The 6000-nt window shown below is 51.2% G+C and overlaps 1 protein-coding gene across 1 annotated transcript in view; it reads left to right on the top strand.

The window, feature by feature from the left end:
- The first annotated feature begins 779 nt into the window (after positions 1–779).
- LOC144686332 (NACHT, LRR and PYD domains-containing protein 3-like) overlaps positions 780–6000 on the top strand; it is a 56930-nt gene continuing 51709 nt past the window's right edge. Inside the window, exons 1-2 of the mRNA XM_078551414.1 lie at positions 780–797; positions 3602–3722. The gene's annotated coding sequence lies outside the window, so the exon portion shown is untranslated. The remainder of the gene's footprint in view (positions 798–3601; positions 3723–6000) is intronic.

Here is a 6000-nt window from a genome sequence, read left to right as displayed (position 1 = left end):
ACCACCCCCCCGCCCCCAAACTCCAGACATGACCACCCCCCCGCCCCCAAACTCCAGACATGACCACCCCCCCGCCCCCAAACTCCAGACATGACCACCCCCCCGCCCCCAAACTCCAGACATGACCACCCCCCCGCCCCCAAACTCCAGACATGACCACCCCCCCGCCCCCAAACTCCAGACATGACCACCCCCCCGCCCCCAAACTCCAGACATGACCACCCCCCCGCCCCCAAACTCCAGACATGACCACCCCCCCGCCCCCAAACTCCAGACATGACCACCCCCCCGCCCCCAAACTCCAGACATGACCACCCCCCCGCCCCCAAACTCCAGACATGACCACCCCCCCGCCCCCAAACTCCAGACATGACCACCCCCCCGCCCCCAAACTCCAGACATGACCACCCCCCCGCCCCCAAACTCCAGACATGACCACCCCCCCGCCCCCAAACTCCAGACATGACCACCCCCCCGCCCCCAAACTCCAGACATGACCACCCCCCCGCCCCCAAACTCCAGACATGACCACCCCCCCGCCCCCAAACTCCAGACATGACCACCCCCCCGCCCCCAAACTCCAGACATGACCACCCCCCAGCCCCCAAACTCCAGACATGACCACCCCCCCAATTCCTGCCCACTGAGCTTGTCACTGGCCTGTCAATCTCCCTGGCCCTTTAGCCAATCAGCGGGTGCTGTGTAACCGGGGGCGGGGCCTGCGCTGGGCCCGCGAGGAGCCTTTTCCCTTTCCGCCCCGAGCGGCTCTGGGGAGCGGCCGCAGTTTTGTGGACCCGGTAAGCGGGCGGTTATTTTCAGTGTAAATTCAGCGGGGCAGCAATTTCCGGCGGGAGTTGGAAGTTGGGGCCCAATGTGAATGCGGGAATGGGGGCTGGAGCTGCAGAGACTCCATCCGGAACCGCTCCAGCCGGAGATCCCAGTTTACAACCCACTTCCCGCTCCGCTGGCCGGGGTGTGTTTAACCTGAGAGCCGCTGGGGGCGGGGCGGGGCTGGGGCCTAGGGGGCGGGGCCTAGGGGCCGGCGGGGAGGCGGGCCGGGTTGTGGGCGGGGCCGGGATGGGGGCGGGGCCGGGCTGGGGGCGGGGCCGGGCAGATATTGCAATAAAGCGGAGCCTGGGAGAAAAAGCGGGAAGAGTTTAAATCGCCTGTAAATAGTTTGCGGGTTTTCAATGTGAGTCCCGGGACTGGGAGGATCCCCTCATCTTCCTGGGACCTTGGAAAGGCGGCATTGCCGACATGGCAGCGATTTCCTCACTCAGCCCTGGTGATGTTGTTTGGATTTGTTCCCATTCTTCACCTTGGGCTGGGGGACACGATCTTCAGAGCGAGAGTGAAGCTGGGTCTAGGAGGGAAAAGCAGCCTTTCGCCTTTCTCCATTCTCCCCGCCTCTCATTGCTCCATTTTCCTCAGGAGAGGCGCAAATGTGCCCTTTTCTCTCCAAAGCTGCAGGTTAATCCCGGGCCGCCCCTCTATTCAACAATCTGACTTCAATACAAAGCTTTCACTCTCTAGAAATACTGTAAATTCCCCAGAAACACTGACCTTCTCACCGTCATTCACAAAGACCCCCTCCCGCATCATCAAATCCCCGCCCAATGGACAGGCTTTGGGGGGGTCGGGAGGCGAGTTACCCGCTGCAGGATTCCCAGCCTCTGACCTGCTCTTGTAGCCAGTTTTTATTTGGCCGGTGCAGCTCAGTTTCTGGTCAATGGTAAACCCCAGGATGTTGATATTGGGGGATTCAGTGATGGGAATGCCATTGGACATCAAGAGGCGATGGTTGGATTCCCTCTTGTTGGGGATGGTCATTGCCTGACACCTGTGTGGTGTGAATGTTACTTCCACTTGTCAGCTCAAGCCTGGATATTGTCCAGGTCTTGCTGCATTTGGACATGGACTGCATCGGTACCTGAGGATTCACTAATGGTGCTGAACATTGTGCAATCATCAGCGAACATCCCCACTTCTGATCTTGTGGAAGGAAGGTCATTGAAGCAGCTAAGGATGGTTGGGCTGAGGACACTACCCTGAGGAACTCCTGGAGCTGAGATGACTGACTTCCAACAACCATCTTCCTTTGTGCTTGGCATGACTCCAACTAGCAGAGAGTTTTCCCCCTGATTCCCGTTGACTCCAGTTTTGCTCGGGCTCCTTCATGCTACACTCAGTCAAATGGAGAATTGATCTCAAGAGCAGTCACTCTCATCTCACTGTCATAAGTTTAGGAGCTGAGTGGCCCTGGCTGAACCCAAACTGGCCGTCAGTGAGCAGGTTATTGCTAAAAAAGTGCTGCATTATAGCACAGTTGATGACTCCTTCTGCTACTTTACTGATGATGGAGAGTAGACTGATGGGGCAGTAATTAGCTGGCTTGGACTTGTCCTGCTCTTTGTGTACAGCACATAACTGGACAATTTTCCACATAGCCAGGTAGCTGTAGCTGTTGTAGCTTTACTGGAACAGCTTGGATATGGTGCGGAATGCTCTCGAGCACAAATTTTCTGGGACAGAGTTCTCCACTTCCCCCACCCTTTGTGTCAGGAAATGTTTCCTAACTTGCTCTCCTGAATATCATGACTCTGATATTAGGAAAGTTGTCCCCTTGCCCTGGCCTCCCACATTAGTCATTAAAGTTTATGTCAACTGAGCAATTCTTTTCACATTCCTAAGATCCTCAATCAGAGCAGGTATTTGGCAGGGGGTGGGGGAGGATAGTGTGGGGAGAATGGGTGGTGCAGGATGGGGAGTTACTTCTGCGCCCGCTCTTTCATATCGCTCCTTCCAGATCATCATAACTCACTATTTAAAATAAAAACTCATCTCCCTTCTGGTTCCTTTGCCAATTACAGATTCCATAAATCTGTCCTCCTCTGCTTCCGACCCCTCTACCAATGGAAAAACTTCCTCCCTCACTATCAAAACCTTCCTCATTTTGAACTCCTCGGTTCAATCTCCCTTTAGCCTTCTCTGCTCTAAGGGAAACAGCACCAGTTTTCCCAGGGCTTCACATAAATGACGTTTTTTTAAAAATTCTTTCATGGGATTTGGGTGTCACTGACAAGGCCAGCATATGTTGCATGTTCCTAAATGCTGTTGACAAACTGGTGGTTAGTCACCTTCTTTAACCACTGCAGTTTATCTTGTAAAGTTTCTCATTCTTGCTACCATTCTGTTAATTCTGCTCCAGCTCTTTAAGTGTGGGACCCGGAAACTCTCGCTCAGGCCCAACCTGTGATTGATAAAAATTGAACATAACTTCCTCATTTTTGTAATCTATAAGTCTGTTTATAATGTAGAAAAAAAATGTCTCAATATCTGTGTGTTTTCTTTGAAGTCTCTTCGGTCCTGCATCACGATTAAAATTGGACCACAAATTCGCCGTGTTATTTTTAATTCAAAGGTTTGAGAGCATATCTGGCTCCAGTAATTGAATAAGTAGAAAGCAATGGGAGTATAAGTTTGCAGATTGATATGGGGAAATGGAGAAGAAAATTATTGTGGATTCAGACATGGGAGGGAGATGGTTTTTGATACTTTCTGTGCTCTGTGGTAAGACATTTCTCTCTCTGTCTTGTTCCAGCTGTTCCGATTTGTACCTGTGGCCTGATTGGCAGAGTCTGTGAACTGGACTGCTGCTGTGACCCTGACTGCTCCTCTACAGGCATCAGTGTCTTTTCTTCCTGTCTGCCGGGCAGTGAACTGTAAGTCTCTGTTAGTGTGTTACTGCATTGGCTCCTGATCTGGCAATGCCATGATTTTAACACAGGAACATAAGTAGCTGTGGACATAAGCTGTGGACCCTTTGGCCTCTTGAGCCTGCTGCACTATGCCTGATCATAATGACTCTTCTACCTCAACTCTGCTTTCCTGCCTGCTCCTTATATCCTTCCTTTTTTTATTTCATTGAATGTGGGTGTCACTGTCTAGGCAGCATTTTTATTGCCCATCCCCAATTGAGAAGGTGGTGGTGAGGTCCCTTCTTGAACCAGTGCTGTCCGTGCAAGATCAAACGAGCATCCACAATCTCTGGGGTAGAGAATTCCAAAGATTCACAACTCTGAGTGAATCAGTTCCTCCTTATCTCAATCCTGAATAATCTGTAATCCCATCTTCTAGATTCCCAGCCATGGGAAACAGCTTTTCAGTGTCTACACGGTCATGCCCCTTCAGATTCTTCTATGTTTCAATGAGATCACCTCACTAATGTTGAGTGCTGCACAGAGCATTGGTCAGTCTAGAAATGGTTTTAGAGACCCACTCTAGGAGGTCAAAGCTGGGTGGATGAGCAGTGGGCTCTACAACAAGAGTGGTTTCTGATGGATGTTTTCTCCTGCTAATCCTCCTGCCCCGGGTCCACAGATGTTACTTCTCGCTGTCGTGTGTTGAACCATATGGGACGGCGTGATGGAAGGTATACTGCTGGTTGGTTGAGGAAGTTGTTGACTTAGAGCATTCTAGGTTAGACTAGACTTGCCAATTGCTTGCCAGTTGCAATTATCCTTCTGGTTTTGGGGATGGTGTGGGGCGGTGGGGGCGGGGGTGCTGCTCTTCAGAGCAGGGAACCAAGGGAGGTGATTTGGTCAAAGAGTCCTGCATGATGTACATTGGTACGTTTGTTGTGGTCAGATTGGTATCTTACTGGGCTGCAGTATTCTGCACTTGAGTACATGATGGCAAGAGGAGAGATCCTCAGGATGTTGGCCTGTGATCCCCATGAGGAACTTGTCAGTTTACTGTGAGCCTGTTGCAGGTTATTTTTCTGCTGTCTTGATGACGTGCTGCTTGTATGTAAGACTTCTGTCAAGGATGACGCCGAGATAGAAAAGGTGGGGATTGTTCAGACTCTGGCCATCCAGGGTGATGTTCAGTTTCCTGTTAGTGCTGGCATTTTAAACATTCATTCATGGGAGGTGGGCTTCGCTGGCTGGGCCAGTATTTATTACCCATCCCTAATTTCCCTTGAGAAGGTGCTGATGAGCTGCCTTCTTGAACTGCTGTATTCTATGTGGTATATGTGCACCCACAGTGCTGTTAGGAAGGGAGTTCCAGGATTTTGACCCAGTGACAGTGAAGGAATGGTGGCATATTTCCATGTCAGAATGGTGAGTGACTTGGAGGGGAACTTCCAGCTGGTGATATTCCCATCTATCTGCTGCAATTATCCATCTAGATGGCAATGACTGTGTGCTTGGAAGGTGCTGTTGAAGGAGCCTTGGTGAATTCCTGCAGTGCACCTTGTAGATGGTACACACAGCTGCCACTGTGTGTCAGTGGTGGAGGGAGAGGATATTTTTTGGATGTGGTGCCAATCAAGTGGGCTGCTTTGTCCTGGATGGTGTCAAGTTTCTTGGGTGTCCTGGGAGCTGCACTCATCCAGGCAAATGGGGAGTATCCCATCACACTCCTGACTTGTGCCTTGTAGATGGTGGACAGGCGTTGAGGCATCAGAAGATGAGTTACTCATCACAGGATTCCAAGCCTCTGACCTGCTCTTGTAGCCATTGTATTTATATGGCTAGTCCAGTTCAGTTTCTGGTCAATGGTAACCCCGCCCCCCCTCCCCCGCCCTTCAAGGACGTTGATAGTGGGGGTTACGTGATTGTAATGCCATTGAACGTCAAGTGGTTAGATTCTCTCTTGTTGGAGATGGTCATTTCCTGGCACTTGTGTGGTGTGAGTGTTACTTGCCACTTGTCAGCCCAAGTCTGGATATTGTCCTGCTCTTCCTGCATTTGGACGTGGACTGCTCCATTATCGTGAATGGTGCTGAACATTGTGCAATCATCAGCGAACATCCCCACTTCTGGCCTTATCATGGAAAGAAGGTCATTGATGAAGCAGCTGAAGGTGATTGGGCCGGGGACACTATCCTGATGAACTCCTGCAGTGATGTCCTGGAGCTGAGATGACTGATCTCGAGCAACCACAACCGTCTTCCTTTGTGCTAGGCATGACTCCAACCAGTGGAGATTTTCCCCC

This window comes from Cetorhinus maximus, chromosome 11 (assembly GCF_964194155.1).
Source record: "Cetorhinus maximus chromosome 11, sCetMax3.hap1.1, whole genome shotgun sequence".
NCBI lineage: Eukaryota > Metazoa > Chordata > Chondrichthyes > Lamniformes > Cetorhinidae > Cetorhinus > Cetorhinus maximus.
Note: the sequence above shows the minus strand (reverse complement) of the source record. Positions and strands in the feature narration are given on the sequence as shown.